This window comes from Poecile atricapillus, chromosome 17 (assembly GCF_030490865.1).
Source record: "Poecile atricapillus isolate bPoeAtr1 chromosome 17, bPoeAtr1.hap1, whole genome shotgun sequence".
In the NCBI taxonomy this organism is placed as follows: Eukaryota; Metazoa; Chordata; class Aves; order Passeriformes; family Paridae; genus Poecile; species Poecile atricapillus.
The window spans coordinates 8097874-8121765 of NC_081265.1; the positions used below are offsets into that span (position 1 = coordinate 8097874).

Genomic DNA, 23892 nt, shown 5'->3' on the forward strand with positions numbered 1-23892 from the left:
TTTGTTCCCATCTAGCAAAGAGAAGAGAGAGCCCCATCCCATCGTATGTGCTGTGCAGCCTCTGGCTCCAAATTATCTCTAGGATTAGTTAACGCTAATCAATCTCCATCAATCAACTAAGCCACAGAGGAGGAAATTGCTCCTTGCAGAAGCCATTCCCTCAGTGCTCAACAGCAGCACCAACTGCTCCCAAACCCTCCCAGAGAGCCCTGCAGTAACTCACCTGCATGTGGGGACACAAATGTGGGGACACAAAGGCTGAAGGGAGCGTTCCTCACACCAGGCTGACCTGCAAACAGCTCTCCCTGCCCACGAGAACAGAGACACCGAGATGCTCCTCCATCTTTTCACTGATTTTCTTTTTTCTTTTCCCACAGAACAGGTGGTAACACATTTGAATGGACTGTGCAGGGAAGTGGTGGAGTCACTTTCCTTTTGGGAAGTGTTCCAAACCTTCATGGATGTGGCACTTGAGGCCATGGTTTAGGGTAAATGTGGTGGTGGTATGGGGTTGGCAGCTGGACTCGATGATTTTAAAGGTCTTGTCCAGCTTTAATGACTGTGGCTCTCTGTATCCAGTGCAGGATCCCGTTGCCTCTCAGTTCCCCCACTCCCATCTGGACATTGCAGTAATGAGTCTAGAACAAGGTTTCAAGCACAAACAGCTCTGATTTGTGCAGTGAACTGGATCTGAATCCTGGCAGCTTGCACTCACTGGCCCTTAGGATGTTGTGATGCTTAAATGCAGAGGACATTTGCCAGCTCTTCAGATGGAAAACATGAAGGCAGCTCAGAACAGGATTATTACCATTATTAAAATGAGAGATGAGGTTTTAAACCCAAAACTGCAGATCAGGAAAGTTAAAACCATTTTCCATCTTGAAATACATTCAGGGATGGAAGAGTGAAGTCAGCATTAAAGCAGCATTCCTGGGTCACACAGAAGAGTGTGCTCAGAAATGGCACTGCAAGGGAGCACAGCAAAGTTGGTGGATTTTTGTATCTTTTAAAGCAGAGATGAAGAAAAGCAGAAAATGGGTAATATGAGAAGGAGAGATTTTTACAGACTAATTTCTACCACCTCCTTTGAGGCGTGAGCAGTTCTTTAATCTAAGAAGGGTCATTTCTGTGTCATTTTTCTGCCCTAAGTGGAGGCCAAGTTCAAGAGAACTGAGTTTCTTTCAATTTCCTTTGGATACAAGTACTCAGATCCAGACACCCATTTATCTTTCCTGACTCAAGTAAATAAATTGAAAAAAACCCCAACTTACTATGTCCTATAAATACCCCATAATACAGCAAGATCCAACATCACTTTTTTTTTTTTTAAACTCCTAAAACCTTAAACCCTTGTGACACCATAAAACACCGGCGTCCCCCATCCCATGATTGTTTCCCATAATCTGCAGGAACATTAAAGAGAGAAAAATCGTGCTGAAAATATGACATCTTATCTATTTCCTCTCTTCCTGCTGCCACTCGGCGCTTTTGTCGTCGCAGGTCAGACACCTGCTCCCCACATCAGGGTCTGAGGAGGTGATAAATGCTCCTCGGTGCTGATTACAGCAGCAGCATCCACCGGGTGTCAATCTGGAACAGGCATCCCCGCTCAGTTGCCGTTTTTTGTCCTGCCAACAAGCCCTAAAAGCGGAGGAGAAAGGCAAAAAAAAATAAAAATGAAAGGGACTGACAATTTTTCTGAGCCAGTGTCGAGGTGTTACAGAAACCTCAGGGATGCTCCAACCAGCACCACTCCCACAAACTTCTCTCAGACCTGGGGGTAAGGACAATAACTTGGATGAGGTTGGATCTCCTGGATTTGGCTGTGATTGACCCCCACATGGCTCTGGATGTGTTTACCCTGGCAGGAGCCAAATTGCAGCCCAGCCTGGCAGAGCCCAGGTTAATCATGGGCAGGCCCTGATCCCTTCCCCACCTCGGGGCTGCATCACATCCGTGTTCAGGCAGACCTTGGGCCACCCCAGCAGGGTTGAAGAGGTCAGGGAACAAGAGCCTCGTTTGGTTTTTCCCTGCCCCATCCCAGCAGGCTGTGCCCCAAAGGCATGGCTGCAGCAAATGCATTGATCATTGATGGAACAGGCACAGCTCTGACATTCTGCACGTTCCAGTCTTGCCACAAGCCTTCATCCTTTCTTTTGGGACTCCTTTTGGTGCTTGAATCTGTATGGGCACATCCCTGTGTGGATGTGTTAAAAACACTCCTGGAGGTACCTGGAGAACCTCAACACTGAGAAATACAGGAACTCAAGAGTGCTGATAGCCACTCCTGCTCACAATGTCAGGAAAATGAGTCCACAAACACCAGAGGTTCATGTCCAAAAAGGAGACAGAGGAGTCCTGGAACTTTATTTGAATAAAGGGAGAGGCCATGGACCATTCCCCTGGGGTCTCTCCAATTTTTGGAGGATGCAGCCTCCTTTTTATCCCAATTTCCCAGCCATGTCCCTCTTTCTTTCCCCACTGGCTGAGGCACTTGAGAGGTACAGACTTCCCAGAGTGCCTGATACCTGAGATTCCCCTCTAATGTATCACCCTCCCTCTTCATTTTTAATTCTTATGGAATTTATGGTGTTTCCCCATTGTGTCTTTCATCTTTCAATATCCAGTTTCATTTATCATCAAACCTACAGTTTGTTTGTAAAGGCAAATATCTTTTTTTCATTCATCAATCAGTGGAGTCCATCCCATTGTTTCTTTTATCTCTCAGTGTTAATTTTATTTACCAGCAGACCCACAGCTTGTTTGGAAAGACAAATCCCTCATTCCTCTCAACAAGCACAAGCACCCCTCTGCCCTCCAAGCTGGAGATGGACACGAGCATCTCCACAAGGATTTGCTTCAGGCAGCTGGGAGTGGCATCACATCCCTGAGCAGGGGCTGAGCCCGGCCTCTGCTGGGCCAACAAGCCTCCAGCACATCCCTTTTGTATTTGGATCACAGAAGTGGGAGTGATGTCCTCAGCACAGCATCTGCTGCTCCCCCAAGTCACTCCATCACTTCCCAGCTGGGGAGGACATGTCCCAGGAACCGGCTTTTGGCTTGTCAGTTGTGCTGCGGCTTCACACTGCAATTATTCATAAATATTTATACAAACACACGCCCTTTCTTCTGCTTTTGTGTGACATAGAGGGGAATTTGGGCTCTGTTCTCTCTCCCTCACCTGGATTTGCTCTGCCCTTTCTGTTGGATACAAGGGATTTGATTGAATTAACTTAATTGGCAAATGTATTGTTCAGACAGCTGTGACAGACAGGACTTTGTGCATTAGTCAGGAGGTTAAGTGGTTCATGGCAGCTCCCAACAACTTGTTTTGCTTCCCAGCCCCCCTGAACAGACTCAGAGTCACTTTTTGTGTTTGGAAGCAGTTTTCTGGGGTTTGGAAGCAGTTTTCTGGGGTTTGGGAGCAGTTTTTTGGGGCAAACAGATCTGCTGTGTTGTACATCATATTTGGGTGCCAAGAGGCCGCATGGTCAGAGCTGCCAAAACCTCTGGTTCCTTGCCTTGCTGCCAGCCATTGGCCACATCAGCTGCTTTGGAAATTGTGCCTACATGGCATTTTTGTTGAAAAGAGGAAAACTGCATGTCTGGAAAAGGCACCTGCAAGTCAACATTTCTGCCTGGTCTTTATCTCACACGCTGTGGCTGGACTTGGCCTGTCCTGCAGAGCTGAGAGCCTCGCAGGAGGGCTGTGAGTGCCCATGTCCTGCTCTGCTGAGGCTCTGCAGGGCTGGTACCTTCACCCCTCAGCTCACCCCTGCAGCCCACGTTCCTCCCATGTGACTTGAGGTGACTCTGACCCAGATCCCTCCATGGGAAACAGAGCAAGAACCGTCTCCAGATGGACATCCAGGTCCAGACAGGATGAGTTGTTCTTGGGCAGAGCTTCCCCTCTTCCCCTCTGACTCTCCACTAGCTGAGCTGATGAGGTTCTCACTTCAGTACCTCAGCAAAGAGCCTAAAATGGAGCAGTTTTCAGCAGCCCTCCCCCTTGTCCCATGAATTGTTGCCTGTTATTTATTGCATTGTACACAAATGACATTATTTTACACTTGGAAGCGCATTGTTTGCAGATCTTCCATGAAAGCATTCACACCTTGGCATCTTTTGAACTCCTGCAACCAGAAGAAAATCCAAGGAGAGGAGATGGAAGGAGGAGAACCTGATTTCTGGGGATGCTGTGGGACAAGTGAGGACACAAAACAGGAGAGACATTTCCTGCTCTGTGGCTGCACCACTCGAGGTGAGCAGTGCCACCCTGCTGGGATTGCTCAGAAGGCACTGCTACAGCAATGTCACCTTGTCCCTGACAGCAGCAGTGGCCACAGAGGTGATGGACACTGCCAGCACATGTCTGTGAGGGAAACAACCCTTTGGGATGTCACTGTGCCACAGCTCAGGATTAAAGTGTCTCCTCTGCTCACAGCCCCCAGGGCTCCAGCACTCTGCAGAGCCCAGCACCTGATGGAAAAGCAGGAGTCTCCAGCTGTGACCTCACACCAACCTGACAAATTCAATGCCTGAAGCCCCACAGATGTGCAGTGACTTTGTGGGTGCAAAGAGAGACAGCAGCAATAATCCTGATGTCACCTAAGAAGTGGCTCTGCCCCAGCTGTCACTGTCACCCGGTGCTGCCAACACTTGGATGGGACCAAATTCCCTCTCCTGCGTGGAGGAGGTCACCTCTGGATGATTGGCAAGGCAAGGCATGGGAGAAGCTCCTGTTGTGCACCCTGATCATCCTCTGGCCAGGCACTGGTCCATCACCCAGAGGGGCAGGACAGCCCTTCCCCAGAACCACAGGCACTTGAAAAACACATTTAAAGCTTACAGGCAGAGAGAGAATGGCAAATTTTCATAACCATTTTGATTCCTGCTAACTGAAGCCAGTGTAAATCTCTGTTTTTTATGAATCTCACTTACATTTCGTGCCTGACTTGTGCATAAAACTTCCCCAGATTTATACAAGCCAACTCCATAAGTCATCCCCTTCCCAATCGGGCCCTATATCTTGATGACCTTTTAGAAACCAATGACTGCTTTCCTGTTGTTATCCATAATTGGAAAAGCACTAGAGATAAGAAAATTTATGGCAATGAGCGATCTACCTGCAAGAGACAATAAAGAACACGGGGCGGTGAAAGAAGGGGAAGGAAAAATCCCACACACGGAGCGGTGCAGGAGTGGGGAACGCTCAGATGCACACACAGCCCTGCCTGAACTTTCCCTCTTTTTACTGAATCTCTCTCTCCTTGAGTCCTCAGTTCCTCTGACCTCGCAGCCTCCACCCTACAGGACAGAGGCACCCCTGCATTTCAGTTTTCTTGGAATTTACTGGAAAATCGTTTGGTTTAAAGTGAATGAAGCATGATATAATTCACTCCCCAGGGGGATAATCTTATCCACACAATCTCATCCCTCTAGGAAAGCAACCCAGGAGTGTTCACACTGCTCAGGGTGTAACACACAGGGGCATGGGCAGGGCAGCCCTACACATCACAATCACAGAGACATGAATCACCTCACCACCATCCACAGCAACCCCTGCCAGCAGGAATCATTCCACACCAGCACCATTGAACTGCTCCTGGGCATCAAAAGCCCCATTCCCAGAGTGAATTTTGGTTTTGAAGCAAAGGCAGAAGCTCCCTTGCTGCCACATCCCTTCTCTGGCACTGCACAGACTGGGGTGCAGCGCTGCTGGGTGTAAGAAACGGGAGTTGTCTGCGAGGCACAGCTCCTAATCTTGGCTGTTCCCAAGAAATCCAGGACATGCCAACACCCAAGAAGGGAAATGCTTCCAGGCACATCCACTTTGCAGCCAGAGCAACCCAGGTGACCTTTTTTCCTCTAGGGGCTGAAATGGAAAGGAGCATTTTCTAGTCCAAGGGTGAGAAAGCAGCCACCAGCAGTACTGAAAGGGCTGAGTGTGGAGGGGAAGTCCAAGGTTTGCAAAGCAGAGGGGTGAAAATCTGCAAACAGGCAAATAATTCATCCAGCCTTGCTCTAAAAGTTGCCTTCAACTCTCCTGCAAGAGATGGAGACTCCTACGAGAGGCAGCCAGGATTCAGGGGCACTGCAGGGAAAAAAAATCCCCCTTATTCCTGGATCAGCTGTAGCACACATGCAGGCAGCCTTCAGGACATCATCCAGCCCTTTCTGATCTCCACATCCTCTGCTGAAAAGTGGTGATAAAGGGGCAATGCTCAGTCCCTACCAGGCAGCATTTTCAGGTAGCTGGATGAGAGTTGCTGAAGCAGTTTAAAAAGTGTCTTTCCAAAGCTCTGCTGTCACTTGAGACACACAGATACAATTACCTGCACCCACTCTGATTGCTGTACAAGTGTTTGTGCTGCCCCAGCTTAAAATGGATTCTGGCCACAGCTCAGGTTTCTTATTTGCAGTCAGGAGGATTACACAGAACTATCTGTAATAATTAACTCCCGAGAGAGACGTTAAAGTGAAAACAGTAAGAGCAAGCAGCTCAGAACCAGAAAAAAAACCCAACAAAACAACAGATGACAAATTCCTGGCAGGGGCTGGGATGAGGAGAGGCAAACAGAAAGGAGGAGTGGTTGTCATTGAGGAAACCCTGGCAGGTCTCCCCAACCAGCCCTTGCAAATAGAGATCTCTGCAGCTCCACTGAAGGTCTCCAGGTCTGTGCAGCCCAAGGCTCCTCCAGTTTCCAGCTTTTGAACTGGCTCTCAGTGAGCTCTTCCCCTTTTTTGGGTTTCTTTTTTTTTGGGGGGGATGAGGGGTGGCATCCCTCTGAACATCCCTCCCTTGCTGGGGTCTCCTCCAGCTGCTCTCCTCCAGCTCTGCTGAATTCAGTCTGTGCCGAGGACATCTGTATTTTTGGATTATTCATTATGAATTGATTAGTTCATCCCACAGTCACCCTGATCATATTCTTCCTATGTACTAACATCTCAATGAATGAGCAGTCAAGTAGAAAATGAATGCATTAGTGCCTGATTGTATTACTAAGCTCTTGTATATGCTAACGAATGCAGCAGGGCTTAATTCAGCCCAATAACAAACAGGTAGTTGCAGAGTTAAACAGCACAAGTGTCCAAATAAGAGTAAAACATCAAAAAAAAACCTCTTAATATCTTTTGTGTTTAACATTCAAATTAGCTTTGGACACGAGGATTTGTTTGTGGAGAATTCTTTTGTCTGGGTATAGAGACATTTTCCTGCTAGGATTTTCACAATCATGACACTGAATCAGCCACTTTCGTCACTGGCAGGGTAGAATTGATTACAAACCACCTAGTTAATTAAAAAAACAGCTTGCACTCAGACCTGCTTTTTAGCAGAAACTAAGCTCAGAAAATTATTTTTTGTAAGTCCACTGGAATTGCTATTTGCAGTAAAATATTCCAGATGAAGTTCTCTGCTGGGAACAGAGAAATTAAACCTTTTTTTCCCCTTCCTTTTATTTTTATTTTATATCATACTCTGTATGAGATAATTTCTTATTTCTACCCACAGCAGCTACAATTGCACATACAGAAAAGAACAGCTCAGAGAAAGCACAAAAGGAACTGGTACATTTTCTGAGCAGTTTGGCCAGGCAGGAACTTTGTCCTTGTCCACTGACTTACTGCATGATGCAGAGAATAGCAGCTCTCTGGATCACAAACTGTTCATCAAAACTTTATGAGTAATAGATGAAAAAGTCTGGAAAATTTCCACACAGGCTCAGGTCTGCCTTGCTCAGAGGAACCAGCACAGCTGCAGACATGCAGAGCCTGCAGTCCATTGCTGTGGCTTTTGGGGGGCACACAGACCGACTCAAGCTCCCCACATTTACAAGGATACTTACTCAGGGAGCTTTCCATAAGGATTTCTAGACAGGCTCAGATGGTGCAAACAACCAGCACCCTAACAGGCTCACATTACCCCTTCCACCAGCTGGTTGCCATTAAATCTAACAGGGACACTAGTAAAAAAAAAAAATAAATAAAAAATTCTTCCTTCTTAGCAAAAAAAGAATCCCCTAAACCACAAAAGACTCTGTAGCAGCTGTCAGAACAAGGCCTGGACAGCATCTCCCTCCACAAAAGGGTGGGCACTGACCCTTCCAGAGCCCATGGAGGTGACAATTCAGAAGAGCAGCAGCTGTGCCCAGCATGACCTGAATGCAGCAGGGTGACTCAGCCGTGAGGCTGCATTTCTTAGGCAGCCTTGCTGGCTTAGGGGCTCACAAAAAGCCCTAAGAAATCCCTCCTGGCCTGGACTGCTCTTGACTTTGTTCACAAAAGGGACAGCAGTGGCAGCAGGGCTGCAGAGAGGCCCTGGGCAGGGCTGACTGCCCCATCAGGAGGAGTTTGGGTCTGACACAAACCAAAGCTGTCAGTGATGCTGGGTGGCTGAGCCCTGGGACAGCAGCACTGACCCTTGGGCATCCTCATCCCTGCTCCTTGCACCAGGAGCCACATGGGCACTGACACAATCCCTTCCCAGGGACTGCCCCTAGCAGGGGAGTTTGGCTGCTCCTTCCACCCAGTGATGGGCAGCTCTTCCTGATGTCACCCAAAGGAGACTTTAACTTCCCCTCCCTGATGAGCTTTGGCTGTGTGGAGGTGGCCAGACCCTGTGGCCAAAGACCTGTCCTCCCACGGGCAGCAGGAGGTTGTGGAACTCAAATCCACTGAGCAGAGTCTAATTGAGAGCCTGCAGGAAGGGCCTGTAACAACCTGGGTGCAGAAAACTGACTCATCTTCATGTTTTCCCCGAGCACAGACTGTGGCTGTTTGGCAATAGACCAAAGAAAATGACAGTATAAACTGCCAGATCCCAGAAAATCTCTTCTTTTGCTGCCTCTCTTTTTCACTTTCAAGAGGCAGAGTTGGTTTTGTTGCTATCCCACAGAGAAGCTTCATTCTCAGGTCTAAATTTGGCTCTCCCATCTTCTCAGTAGGCAAAGTGACAGAGGGATTGGTCTCGTAGATTAAAAAGACCCTCTCCAAGAATCAATCAATCCCAAAGATGCATTTGGGGTCTGTGCAATCAGTGGAAAGACAAGTGAGTTTTGAATCCTGGCCCTGGGGAGCACAGTTTAGCAGTGCTGAGGTTTTGCTGGGAGGTCCCATCACCAACACTGCATCCAGCTCAAAGGGAAGGTTGAGAACTTGATCCACTCCACAGGTGAGTCCTAACACAGGACTGCCAGAAATGCTTCATCCATCAGCCTTTCTCTGCGTGGGGAAGAGATGTGCAGGCTTGAAAAACACATGCTAATGGTCTGGTCTAAGTGCAGAGGAAAGCTGCTGGGCCCCAGCTCCCAGGAGAGCTCTGCAGCAGCAGCAGGAGTGGCCACAGTTCAGACTTCCCTGAGGATTCCCAGAAATAAAATCAGAAGGATTACCCCAGAAAAGGACTCCAGAGGTTCTGCCTTCTCAGGGCCTGGGGCAGAACTGGTCCAGGCCAGCAGGAGGGTCAGGCACACCCCTGGCTCCCTGCAGGATCTGTTAGTCCTGCTGCGAGGCCAGCAGAGATCACAGTGGGTTTGTAACTGGGGCATTTCCACTAAGAACCACAGTGACACCATTCACTCCTCTTACACAGCCCACCAAAGAGCCATTTGTGATAATGGCCAAACTTGGCTTCATCCTGGAAATCTTTAATAGACTCCTACATATTACTGAGGTTTTAATGGAGCTAGGAGAAAAACAGAAAAAATACCACAGACTGTATGAAGACATTGGTTTTGTTTTCTGTATTCAGAATAAACCACTATTCCAAATATTTTAGGCATTAATTTCTTTACTTCCCTGTACACTCAGAGAAGTTTGTATTTATTATTTCAGATTTTTCACCTCAACTTTTCTCTTTTCCTTCACTTTTTTCTTTTTTTACTTTCTTTGTACAGCCACAGAAGGAGAAGAATACAAGAAATAGGAAAAAGAAGCAGTGATGGCCCCGTTGCCATTCTCCCAGGAGTAGTTTCTCCTCACAAATCTGTCTTTTTGCTCTCTCCCAAGGGCAGGGAGCTGGAGGAGGCAGCATGCAGCAGCCCTGGGCAGGGAGCAGGACGTAGCTCATGAGCTGTGTGACAGGAAAATGACAACATTTGATGGGACATGATTGAGAAAATCATCTGGTCTTCCCAAAGCTGGACAGGTGCTGGAAGAGAATCACCAAACCCGTTCATTTGCCTTCCCTGGAGAGATGCCATTCTCTCCTCCTGGCTGAGGGGGATCTCCAGGGCCCCGTGAGGGAAAGAGACAAGGAAAGGAGGATGGGACCTTCTGAGTGCCCCTCAACATAAGCAGACAAGGGCAGCAATCTTCTGGTTCTGGTCTAGGGCAAATTTGGGAGGAAGCTTCCAAAGGAGTCCCTCTAGAAAGCAGATTCGAGTGGCTCCTCCTCCAACTGGTTCTGCAAAATATTTCCTTGGAGAAAAGTGGAAAAAAACCTGTTCGTTTGACAAGCAAAGTACTCACAAACTTGGAAAATGGATCGTATTAAACAATGGAACCTCTCTCTGTTCTGAAGAGGTGGCAAATTCCGAAGTTCTTGTCTGGGGGCAGCTCAGCTCAGTCTCTTCTCAGCCCCTCCTGGCTGGAAAATGCCGCGGCCCGGCCCCGCTGGGCCCACCCTGAGCTCCCGGGCTTTGGCTGGGCCTTCAGGCCAGAGCAGGGCCCAGCAGCTCCAAGAAAAACAAAAGCCACAGTCTGGGGAACTTCTCTGCCTCAGCTGGCTGAAAAAACAGCCAAAGGAGAGCTGTGTGCTGCTGTCCCTGCTGCAGACAGCACAGTCCAGGAGCAGGAGCACACAGTGCTGTTTGTGTAAACAAACTGCGGCCTCTTCTCTCCCCCAGCCTTAGAGGGGCAGAACTCAATATCCAGCATAAACAGAACAACTGGGGGTACAAGCATCATAAAATCACCCTAGGACACCATTGTAAAAACATTTTGCTCAGCCAGAGACAAACAGAACCTACCTGGTAACTCTATAGTCCCAAGACTTGTCCTGTACAAACAGGACAAGCTTCTCCATAGAAATTATCTCCTTGACATTAGCTGGGTGTTCCTGAGCCAGAGGAACAAGTTCCCTGGAGAACAGTGATAAAACCTCTCCAACTGCCAGGTTATCAAATGTTTATGGTAATCAAAGGGAGATGGTGATTATATTTGACCCCAGTGGGTGAGCACAAGTATCAGGCAACCTGGGCACAAGTACTCGTGATTATGAGCTCCTGGACTAATAAAGCCAATTAGATATAAACAAATGCATCAGTAGCAAATGAAAGTAGGACCTCTGTTCCCAAACACAACTCTGCCAGTGGAGTGTTTTGACCTATCCAAGCAAAACTGCTTCAGATAAACAAATTTGATGAGCACGTGCTTTACTCAACATGTGCAACAGAGGAGCTCTCCAGTTCTACCTCATGTCTCCCAGAAAAAGGAGGAGTTTTGAAGTTTCACTCTTGGAAGTGTAACTGCCTTGGAGGAGACCCTCCCAGAGATTACGAGTTTTATATTCAAAAAATAGCAGTTTATAATGCGAGGAAAGTCTTGTCTTGCTTCACCAGGAAATGAGGTAGACAAGCAGCCTGTCCTGTAAAATCTGCAGGAATTGTCCAAACAGTTCAGAAAAGGAACATAGGGATGGGCAAAATTCAGACAAACAGACCTGCAGACAGATGCTCTGCATTAACAGACAAGAAAAAGAAAAAAACAAAAAGGAGAAAAAAATCCAAGACAGCATGGCCTAAGAAACAAACAACCCTCAGCACTATTTTAACCTGGAAAAAGCATCTCTGCAAGTGTCCACACACACCCAGCCCTGGAGGAGTTATTTGGAACAACAGATTCCACTACAGAGATCTCTATCCCACCTTCCAATATTTCCAACCCCTACTTACTGAGCTGCATCCAGAAGTGGATCTAAAAAACACCCCTGCCTTACCTCTGCATTGCTCAAAGGAAGGCCATGGAAGTTACTCAAGGGCTTACCTATATACGGTTCAAAAATAGGAGAACACCTCTAAATGATTTAATTTTTTGTTATCATTCATGTTTAGTCTTCAGAGCTACTTTTCATGACTTCAGTAGGAGCTTGTGTCTTTGGAAGGGATTTCACAAAGCTGGAAAGAAACAGGGTGGGAAGCACCTGCTCTGGATTTTGTACCAACGCTCTTGGAGCAAAACCCTTTGCTGAGGGCAAGAGCTGGAAAGCAGGAGAGAGGCAAAGAGAGAGGATAATCTATTTTCCCCAACAAGATCAACCCACTTCATCCAAAAGAAAGAATTGGGACCTCCTGTTATGGGCAGCAAGCAGGGTTCAGTCCAAAATAACCAAAATAACCATGGTGGGTGTCCAACACATGGAGCTACCTCCCACACCTTCTAGGGGTGTTCCTGATGGTGCCACCACCAACCAGGAGCACCCAACCCCACAGAGCAGTTCACTGGGGAGTGAACCACAGGCCAAAGGAACCCTTTCTTCAGGTGTCACATCCACTGCAGGCAGCACAGAGGCCACACAGGGCTGGCCATGACAGCAGGAGACTGGGCAGCCCAGAAAGTGATGGACACACCGTATTTGTGGCAGGGATGGACTGTTGCTGCTGTTACCTGTGCCCAAATCAGGATCTGAGGCAGCTCAGGTGCCTTCAAACTCCTTTTCCCAAGGTGCTCCCCAAACACACAGCCAAACCACTCAGGTGGCCAGGGAACAAGCAGGGAGGAACTTGTCCAAAATCTGAGCAGGGCCCTGAGCCCAGCTTACACAGGAGCCACTTCCCAGCCCTCCAGCATCTTCCTGAGCACACTGAAATCCTTCAAAGTGCTTTCTGCTTCTCCCTGGACAGAGGCTTAACCAAAGGAAGAAGAGGCCAACAGCGTGGGCTGTGGAAAAGAGGACACAGAGTTGTTGGTGTTCTTCTGGCGTGTTGTTTTTATTTTTTTCCTCTTTTTGAGGAGCTGTAGTGTCATCTTGTTTTATTTCCTGGCACTGCAGGCTGCTGGCAGGATGACTTGGTTGCCAGGGAAACCGCTGGGAAAGTGCACAGGGCTGCTGCCCGCATCTGGGCAGCAAAACCACGGCTGCCAGCGAGGATCCCGCTGCCTCCAGCCCTGCCAGGCCAGGGTGGAAGAGCAGAAACAGCAGCCAGCCAAGCGTCTGCTCCCACAGTGCCCAGATTAGGGGCTGATCTGCCTCCAGAGCCAGGGAGCGAGCCCTGCAGAAGAGCCAGGATGCACAGCCAGCCCTCACCCACCAGCAAGGACAGGGTTAGCCCAGTGCCTAAGGCAGGCTCTATTTTTATTATTTTTTATTTTTAAATCACTGCCATTAGGAGGATTGTTATGGTTGGCAATTTGCAATAATCAATTTGAAACCACAGTTTGATTAGTTAATGCACTTTCTGCTGCTCTCTGCTCTTAATTTGATTGGGAGGAAAGAGGGGGGATTTTGTTTCCTGCTTTGTGACAGCGCTGGTTCGTGTGTGTGGTGGCACATCCCTGCTCCTCACTGCTCCCGTGGGGCTGTGGCATGTCCCAGCCTGGGGCAGGACAGCCAGGCTGTCCCCTGCCTTCTCCAGCAGGACCATCCTTCCCTGCTGGAGACAGAGGCACAGAGAATATTCCTTTATCTGTGCTGACAGGCTCAGACACTCAAGAGAACACCAAGTTTAACCTGAAGACCATGGAGAAAGCTCCTAAAACTAAGTGGAGAAACTGGGAAAGTGAGTGTGTAAGATAGATAGAATTATATTAAGTCACTGGGTGAGAGAGTTTAGGGTTTAGCTATACTAATGAATGAGAGTCAACATGGAGGATTGAGGGCATTGTCTTCTTCTTTCATGTTCTTTCCTCCTTCTTCTTTCTTCCTCTTTTTCTTCTTCTTCCTCTTCTTCTTCTTCCTCTTCTTCTTTCTTCTTCCTCTTCTTCTTCTTCCTTCTTTCTTCTTCCTTATTCTTCTTTCCTCCTTCTTCTTTCTTCCTCTTTTTCTTCTTCTTCCTCTTCTTTTTCTTCCTTCTTCCTTCTTCTTCCTTCTTCCTTATTCTTCTTCCTTCTTCTTCCTCTTCTCTTCTAGGGTTTTTGGGCAATATTAGGTGATTGGATAGAAGAAATTTTGTGGGACACAGCTGTTTGGTAATTGGGTTATAAGTGAAAATAAATTACTTGGCATTTCATTATTGGGTGGGTTGACACTTAAAAGACCTTGGAGAGATTTTTTTTTGTCCCTCCATTTTGTAGTTTGTTAGCCCAGTGTTCATAGCTCCTCACTGTCTGTAAATATGGAATATAGATAAGGAAGAACAAACAATGAAAACAATGAAAACAGTCTCTCTCTCGTTACTCTTGGTCCTGAGAAGACCTGAGCTATCAGTGCCACACCCCGACCCTTCCCCATGCCCCCCTCAGGCTCAGCCACCTCTTTCTGCCTCCCCAGCTCCACACAAAGGGCTGAGGGCAGCTGGGTGGGCAAGGCAGCTCTGGAGCAAAAGGAGAGCTGAGCATCAGCTCCAGAAATGTCTGTAATACATGATAATATCCAAAATAAACTCCAGGCAGGCACTGCTCTTCGCACTTGATACACTTGATACATGACTATCCTGAAGGTTCTCACTTCGGTGCCCACACATCATCCCCACCAACAGCAGAGAGAGTAACAAAGCTGGAGAAGCTTTTACAGGAAGGAAGTGAAGGAAATGCATTTTCCTCTCCCTTTCATGATCTACCCAGACTCCAAATACCTTGCTATAATCCATATTTTCCCATGGAACCTGCCCAACTTGTTGAAGCAATGCAGGAATCACCAGTCAGCTCTTTCAGAAGCTGACACAGCTGTGTCTGTGCTAATGCACATCTCCTCTCCAGGGCATCCCATGGCTTTGCTGCCATTCCACACCAAGGCTGGCCCCATGGCTCAGGCCCTCCACAAGCCCCAAGCCCCAGCAGGATGATACTAATGCTGAAGGTCCAGCCTCAGGAAATCCCAGTCTGGAGCTGCAAAGCACCCAACAGCTGTGACTCCAAGGATCACAGGGACCTGGGCACCCACAGCCCACCCAGCTGCAGGAACAGCAGTGTCAGTCACTTTGGAAAGGCATTTACACCTTAAAAATTACAATATTGGGACACAAGAGATCCTTACCAACCCCTCCAAACCAAGTCACTTCTGAAAAAATGAATGATTCCTGTTTAAGAAAAAAAAAATAAAATCAAACCAAACTCCTTTGTATTTGTATGTCCTAAACTGTAGAGGGGGAGAGCCCAGAATGTGCAGGGGCAGCTCCAGTGCTGTGCAGGTGTCAGAGATGCTGAGTCTGTGTTCAGCAGTTCTAAACCCCAGAGCTGACTGGTGAGCAGAGTGGTTAGCAGAGAGCCAGGGAAATATTCCATATTTGCATCACTTGCCTTTTACTCCATCCCCACCAAGGTGACTCAGGCATTGACAGAGCCCGGAGAATCCCAAATTGCTCCTCTCCATAGCAAACACTGTAACTTCCGAGAAGTCAGCTGGGGCCACCCAGCTCAGAGCTATTTTCTGCCTCTGTCACTCATGCTGTCTCTCAGAACTCTTCACTGCTGCTCCTTCCTTTCCCTTCCTGTTCACACTATTCCCAATCTAGGCAGCTTCCTCCACCCACCTCTCCCTGTCCCCAAATCTCTGTGTTTGATGATCTGTTCCCATCTCCTCGGTTATTCTCAGCACCATGTACCAAAGATACACCAGGCAGAAAGGCTGTGACGCTCCACTCTGCTGCCCTAAGTGAGCAAGTTTGTCTCTGTGCCATTAAAGGGAGAGGAAAAACCCAACAAATCCATTTTCTAAAAGGCTTTACACATCCCGCCTGCTCGCCGAGCATCCTTGGGAGAAATCTGGATTGTTGTGACTGACGTTACCTGGTGCAGTAATTAGAAGCTGTATTTACAGCCTTGCTACCATTTTAATGCTGTTTTGCATCTGTTGTGCTCTCACTTAGAGAGTAAATGTAGTGGGGAACATCTGTTTCCTTCTGCTGGCTCAGGCGACGTCCCCGGCCAGCGATTTCCCCTCTGCTGCCGTGGGCTGTCATTATTTCAATTACCATGGCAGGGACGTCTCCCTGCAGCAACAGGTGCCAGTCCCTGGCCACATTTCCCAGCAGAGCACAGCTTTGAGGTGACCCCACTGCCAGTTTAGCTCAAGGCTCCCCCAGGACCCCTCTCAGCCCAGGGTCTGTGCTCCCTTCCCCTCCAAACCCCAACCACTGGTGTCTGGTCACCTCACAAGAAGGGATGAAGATAAAACAGAGACATTTAACTCCTTCACCTCTTTCTCCACCCCCTCTGGGATTCCTGGAGCCCCCAGGCTGGAGGATCCTGACTCAGGGAGTGATGAGGTCACAGTTAGCTTTGAAATTGTACAGGATTTGCTGCTGCAGCTGAATGCATTTGAGACAATGGGGGCTGATAAGATTCATCCCAGGAGACAGAAGGAGTTGGCTGATGTTGTTGTGAGCCCTCTCACAGTTATCCATCAACGGTCCTGGGAACCCAGAGCATTCCCAGTCAACTGGAAGCTGGCAAATGTCGTTCCAATTTTCAAAAAAGGGCAAGAATGAAAACCCTGGTAATTATAGGCCTGTCAGTCTCACATCAGTGCCTGGTGAAATTATGGAGAAGATCATTCCAGGAGTTATTGAAAAACACTTGAGACACAATTCAGTCAGTGGACAAAACCAAGGTTGATGAAGGGGCAGTCAGGCCTGACACTCCCTGAATATCCTTTTATTACAAAATTACCCTCCCAGTGGGCAGGGGGAGGCAGTGGGTGTGGGCTTTGGGGATTTTAGCAAAGCTCCTGATGCTGTCTCTCACAGGAACCTTCTGGACATCCAGCAGGCAGCTAGACATGTACAAACCAGCTGGTGAAGGGTCAGGCTCCAGCAGAAATTGGGGTAACATCTGCCTGGGGCCAGTCAAGACTGCTCTCGATTTCAGAGCCCAGGTTCTTGTGTTTTATCAGTTACCCAGTCAGAGAAGTGGAACACTAAGTAAAGCTGCCAACAGTGTTATATTTGGAGGTCCAGTTGATTCCCTTGAAGGCAGAGGAGAGACCTTACAGCCTTACAGAGAGAGATCTTGCTACAGCAGAGCTCTGGGCAATCAGGAATCAAATTAAATTTAACAATTTCCACATTCTGCACCCGGGACTGTGCTAACCTGGATGGATGTGTAGGATGAGGGACAAGAGGCTGGAAAAGCTGGCTTGAGGCTGCATCAGGGGAAGATCATATTGGCTGTGATGGAAGAAGTTTTCATTGAGAGGGTGATCAAGAGCAGGAATTGCTCCCCAGGGAGGTGGTCATGGCCCCCAGCCATGTTCAAACACAGCCTGTACAACCCTCTTGGATACATGGCTCAGCTCCAAGGTTGCCCTGTTTGGAGCCAGGGGTTGGACTCTGATCCTCACAGGGCCCTTTCAAACTCAGGATATTCCAGAATTCTCTTCTCCCACCCAGATTAGAAGAGCACTGGCAATTCTTCAATGGCACATGACACCCTGGATGAGCAGAGCCATCCGCTGTCATTGCACTGAAGGAGGGGCTTTGAGACAGCAAATCACTGCTGAATTGGTTATTCCTGGACACATTTATCTCTTTTTTCCAACCACTTCACCCATTCTGACCCTGCACCCAAGTCAATGCCACCAACACCTTGAGCACACTCAGCCTGTGCCACAAGAGACTCCTCCAGCACCACAGGACTCCAGCTGCCCCTGCCATCCCCCAGAGCCTGCCAAAACCTAAGGAGTTCAGCTCTGCTGAAAAGCACATTCCTGAAAAGCCATACCCAGCCATGTGCTCGTATCTCAATCCATAATCTCATTTTACTGTCTCATTCCCAGCCCGTTCTCCCCGAGTGTTCCACCTGAGGAATGTGGAAAGCAGGGAAATCCCGGTCACAGAGCTGCCAGAGCGCTCACAAAGGAGCCAGGCTATTGTCTGACCTGGCTTCCAAGAGGAAAACTGCAGCCCAGAGAAGGGAAGTGGCTGATTCCTGTCTTGACCAAGCTCACCCAGAGGGTTTCAGCAGCCTCAGAGGTGAAAACCGAGGTGCCTCATCCCCAGCCAATGCCCAGAGCCAGCTCCACACTGTTCCAGGCAGCTGAGCTGGAAGCTGATGCCTTTTATCGTCCCCTCCTCTTCTCTGCACTTCCCCAGCCTAGTCCAAGAACTTGTCTGGATTAGGAAAACGGTGCCAATGCAGCCAAAAAACATTTGAGATCCCTGCACTGATACAGGTGAGGACACAGTCCTCCTCCTCCTGGCTTCAGCTATTCCAGGCAGCCCTGAATCAAGCTAAACCATCATGAGAGCTCCTGCTTGCTCAGGGAGGAGCTGTGTGCTCACCCTGGGACTGGTTTTCCCAAAGCAGGGCTCAGGCAGGCTGGGGAGGCACAGAGGGAGAGCAGTGGCTGGAGAGGGCAGAGGAGGGGCAGCCTGGGTTTGACACCCAGCAGGGAGGAGGGATCAGATCAGAAGGGTTATCGTGGCTCTCAAAGGTCAGCCTTAGGCTGTGTTTGGAAAACCAGGTGCTCTTCCAGCACCTGACACCTCCAGCAATGGGTCTGCTCCTCCCTCACTCTGACAGCCCTGCAACAACACGTGGGGAGAGGAAATCTGCCTGCACAGGACTCTGTGCCGAGATCAAGTATGGGAGCAGATGTGAAGAGACCTTCCTGCAGCTCTAGGATTTGCTTTCCAGCAGTGTCTGTAGCCAGACCCTTTCCTGATTTAGACTCCTTGCCCTGATCTGTCTGTCCCAGTGGAATGGAGCTGTTCCAGGCTGGTGCTGCCTCCCCATCCCTGCCCATCAGTGCTGAGCACGACAGCTTCCCCAGGGCAGGGCTCTCCAGACACCTCCAACCACAAACCACCGCCAGCAAACAGCAGCAGCCTGAAAATGCACCAGGAAAACCACCCTGCTCCACAGGACACTTAAGGAGAGCCAGGGTTATGCAGGTTTTGTGTACATTAAAGCCAACAGACGGTTCTTAGCTTATTTAGGTCAATTAACTGCTGCTTTCAAATTAAGTTCTCATCTCATTTTACAGACAAGCTGTAAGCAAAGCGTAAAAAAAGGGTCAGCTGAGGAGAGCTGAGCCCAGGGTTCCCAGACAAGTAATTTAAGCCCAAAGGGTAGAAACAAAATTGAGATCAAAGGAGAGCACAGAGACCACCTAAACAACGTCTGCTGCTTCGCCCACTTGTTTTCCCTTTGCTCTGTACACCAAGCTCGAGCCAGGAGAGGGTGGAAGCAGAGGCAGCACGAAGAGCTGTGCAGGGAAGCCATTTGTGGCACACACCACCACATTTCATCGCTCTCCCGGAGCCAGCAATGACGCTCCGTATTCTGGAGTGCCATCTACTGGCATTTTTATCTCTTTGCTGTAAATTAAAGCCAACCCCCCCTGTTAGAAGAGTGCTCAGGTTGCAGTCGAGCACTTGAAAAATGCCAGAATCCAGCTAACCCCAGCCCAGTCCCCTTGTACAGGTGCATCACAGCACACAGTGGAATAATAAGATCATGGAGCACTTTTTTTCCTGTAGGAAAAAGCCCCTTTCGTACACCAGATGGATAGTGCTCTCTTAATGAGCAGCTATTCAATATTTTTCTTTATCCCCATCCTTCAATATGTAGTCCTGTGTCCTGGGCATGGCATGCTATTGAAGTCCTGGCCTAAATAATGAGCTATTAATTTTCTCCTGGGCTTTCACTGCATTTGTTATCACAGTATCCAAGTGGTTTGCAAACATTCATTTGCCTGAGAGCAGCCCTGCAAGAGAGTGGAATTTATTCTTGTGCAGATGGAGAACTGAGGCACAGCCAGCTTAAAACCAGAAGGGCACCCTGGGGTTGGAAGTTCCAACTGAGATGCAGAAAGGACCCATTTTTCAGAGCTGTACAAGTCAAAGATTTTTAGGGCACCACATCCACAACCTCCACCTTTGGCTGTGAGTCCCCAGCTTTCCCCACCCCATCTGGCACCACAGCTCTGGGCTTCACCTGAGGTGAAGCTCCTCCACATTTTATCTGAGACTGCTGCAGTCCTCCAGGAGCTCCAGAGAGACCCAGTCCCCCAGGAGCAGCACATCCCTCAGGGATGCTCAGCTCTGACCACAGCCTAAATAATCCCTTCAGCCTGGGGCAGCCAGATTTACACTGGGGATGTTCCCAGAGAGAATCTCTTCCCCATAACACAACCCACCACTAAACATTTCCTCACACACCTCTGGCAAGTTGAAAACTTGGGTAAGAAGACCAGAAATCACAGCAAAAATGTGGCAAAGGAGGAGAGAGCAGGAGCAACACGGACAGACTGGGGCCCTGCCAGCAGAGAATTACAGTCCCTGTTGATTGGGAAGAACCCATCAATCCAGCACTAGGGGAGACAGCAAAAAGCTCATCCATATTCCCTATCCAGTGGGAAAAAAGTGATATCCCACCTCTAAATCCAGGGAGCAGCATGACCCAGCCCATGTGAGCAGCTACACCAACCCCGCACCAGGGGAATGGTGCCAGGGCACGTGGTGAGTCTGTCACAGCAGCTCTCCAAGCTTCAGAAGATACAAAAGAGATCCAAAACAGAGTCAGAACATCACAGGAGAGGGCAGGGGAGAGGATGAGTCCCTTCTTCACACATTGCCCCCGGTGCAGCCCTGACATCATCAGGCTGGAGCCACCAAAGCCAGGCAGGAGAGGAAGAGCTCAGGCTGTGGCAGCCCTTGAAGGTGGAGCTCAGACCCAGCAGCTTCACATCCCCACGTTTTCGGTAGAGGCAGAGCTTCAGTTCCCCTGCCCCAGGGCTGGTGAATCTCATCATGGTAAAACCAGCCATTCACCCTGTGCTGATGGGGCGTTTCCCAGCCCCTGGTCACTATTTTCATTTCATCCAGGAGAGTCACAAGAACATTTTGGGGACCAGAAGTCAGTATTTTATATTGTACTTCGAGAAGGAAGAACTACTCACATCATGACTGTTACATTTTCATTTTACTTCTCATCCTTTCCAGTCCCTTACCTCTCCTAGGAACTTATTTGCATTTTTGATCAGACCCATAGACGAAGAGAAAGCCCTCAGAGAGCTGCTTGTAACAGTGCCCAGGTCCTTTTGCTGGGCTGAATCAATTAATTTACACCCCTGGGAATAAAATGGATTTTTCCTGGCAATGTGTACAATTACTCCCAGTTTTCATTGGTAAGAGAAGGGGAGACTGAGCCTTTGAAATGCAAAGTCATTTGTGCAAATCACCATCTCCAGCTGCAAATCCCCCCCGTGCTGTGATCCCAGGTGAGGCAGGATCTTACCTGGGAGGGAAGGAGCTGTGCCTCCCTGCACTGGGCTGCCCACACAGCTCACCCAGGCTCATCCTCGCCCTGGGGACCAGCGATGGCTCTGCCAGAGGAGATGAATGGGATCCTTCAGTAAGGCACCAAACCCCCTGTGCCTTCCCTGAACACGGCAGCATCCCATAAAAACGGGCACGTGGCTCGTGCTGCCCTTGCAGGGCTCTCCCAATTTACCCCCCTCAGCTCCACTGCCCAGCTCATTTATTATTTTAAACTTCTACCTCCGAGCTCAAGGCACTTAACCACATCCCCAACACGAAGCACAGCAGGAGGGAAACCTGGCACAGGGGCTGTCTGGGGGTTTTCAGCCCAATTTGCTATTTTAAGGATTCTTCAGCTCAATTTCCTCCTCAATTATTACATTTAGGTTTGGTTGGATTTTTTAATTTTTTTTTCCTGTTTTTTTTCTCTTCTTGAGTGCGTAAACACGGACAAAATCCACTCTGAGCTGGCAGCTGGGAATGGGTTTTCTCTCACCTCACACTGGAAATATTATTGCTTGATTGGAGAAGAAAGGAAGAATAGCCTGGTGTGGTTTAACACCTCCTGCAAGTGGCAGCCAGTGCTTTCTGGACCCCAACAAGCTTCTTGGGGGTGCCAGAGAGAAAATGCTTTGCCAGGTCTTGCCTTGCACAAAAGCTGAGCCATCCTTGCCCCACAGCCCCTGCAAAGGCAGCAGCACTTTCAGAAATGTCCAGATTAGTTCAGGGTGTTCCACCACAGCCTTGCCAACCTCCAAATGCAAATGCTGCTGATTAACCACACACAGTGTCCCTTTCTCCCCTCATCCTGAATTTTAGCTCCTCTCATTCCCTCCTCCCTGTTCTGTCTCATTTCCATCTCCATTTTCCTGGCTCTTCTCCAGCTATCGTGGAGGATTTTTGAGGGTTTTCAGGTTCCCTTCCAGCTGAACAGCTCCTCTCCCAGCCCTGTCCTTTCCCAGAGACACCAACACCTTCCTCACGTGCTTTCCTCGCCACTGGGAGCTCTTCCCAGCAGCAGCTCATCCACCAAGCTGCAGGGAAGAGCTGCCAAAGGCAAGGCCCAGCAGGAGCTATTAACTATTAACTATTAACTATTAACTATTAACTATTAACTATTAACTATTAACTATTAACTATTAACTATTAACTATTAACTATTAACTATTAACTATTAACTATTAACTATTAACTATTAACTATTAACTATTAACTATTAACTATTGACTCACCAGGCTGGACACAGGAGAGTCCCACCATGGTTAATTTTGTATCTCATTACTGACACTTACAAGTGCCAAATGGAGCTCCAGGAATCCTGTCCCACAAAAGCATTGCCCAGGGAGCTCAGACAACCCTGGCTGAGGAATTTTGGGGTTTTCTGGTGCAGCCAACCCTGAGCAAATACCCCAGAGCCTCCCTTCCCCTCCTGCTCCACAGCTGGAAGGAGCTCTCCAGGATGTTCCAGGATTTCTGGGATTCACCACCGAGGTGGAAGAACTTTTCTGCATGAAGGGATGGTCCCAAAGGGAAGGGACACAGTGGCTGCAGTGCCTCAGTTTTCTACTCAAGCCCCAGGAATGATCTCAGCCACCCCTTCAAGGGCCTGTGGTGCCTCTGGGTACCGAGAATCCTTCTCCACACCGAGCTCCAACCTCATGTGGAACAACTTCAAAATCAAGTTCTCCTCCTCAGACCGACTCCCTGCACAACCCCTGGGTTGAACTCTGTGGAAAATAGTTAATTAATCTCTCTTGCTGCAGCCTAATTCTCTCTTCAACATGTGGCTGTCACTTCCCTGTCATCACAGCTGATTTACAATGGGGTTTAATTAAATCCTCCGTACATTATTCAGCATTCTCTGAAGACAACACCAAAGCAGCCAAGGGTATTTAAAATGTCACCTGCTGAGACGTATCATCTCCTCCTAAATAAATATGACAGTGATCAAACTTTGGCTAATTACAGTGACTTCGTTATTTGTTTGTATGTTTTAATATTTAATTGCTTTCGTGTTCATCCAATTACAAAGCAACAGCAAATAGAAATTAACTTTTTATCAGCGTGTTCCCAGCCCAGTTAATCAGCACTTCAAAGGCCAGACACAATAGGAGGCCATCCAACCTGAGAGTGCTTTACAATATATTCTCTGCTGAATGGACCGTTCTATTAAATTAAGGGAGAATTGTGTTTGTCAGGGCACTCCCAGCCGGATTCCCTTGCTGTGCCCATTCCCGGGCCTGGCTGCAGCATCCTTGCAGCAGGGTTGGGAATTGTCTGTGCTGCTGCTGGGGCTGTTACCAGCTCTGCCCGGGGTCACACCAAGGCAGCAGAAAATCCTGGGAAATTGCTTCCCTTTGGAAGCACACGCACACCTCGCTCCCTTGCACGTGGGGAGCAGAGGCAGCATCACACAAAGTGCCCTGTCTGAAGTTCCACAGGAGCTGAACATCACTTTTCCACCCCAAATCTGAATTTTCCGGTGCAGCCGCAGCAGATGCCCGAGCGCTCCCAAGCCAGGGGCTGCAATAAC

General features: G+C 48.6%; 1 long non-coding RNA gene across 1 annotated transcript; it reads right to left on the reverse strand.

Moving 5' to 3' along the window:
* Nucleotides 1-830: 830 nt before the first annotated feature.
* On the reverse strand, nucleotides 831-22390 carry LOC131585915 (uncharacterized). The gene is made up of 3 exons (XR_009279062.1): nucleotides 22334-22390; nucleotides 21337-21424; nucleotides 831-1641 (listed from the first exon to the last, which is right to left on the reverse strand). It is a non-coding gene; the product is annotated as an uncharacterized LOC131585915 (long non-coding RNA).
* Nucleotides 22391-23892: the final 1502 nt, after the last annotated feature.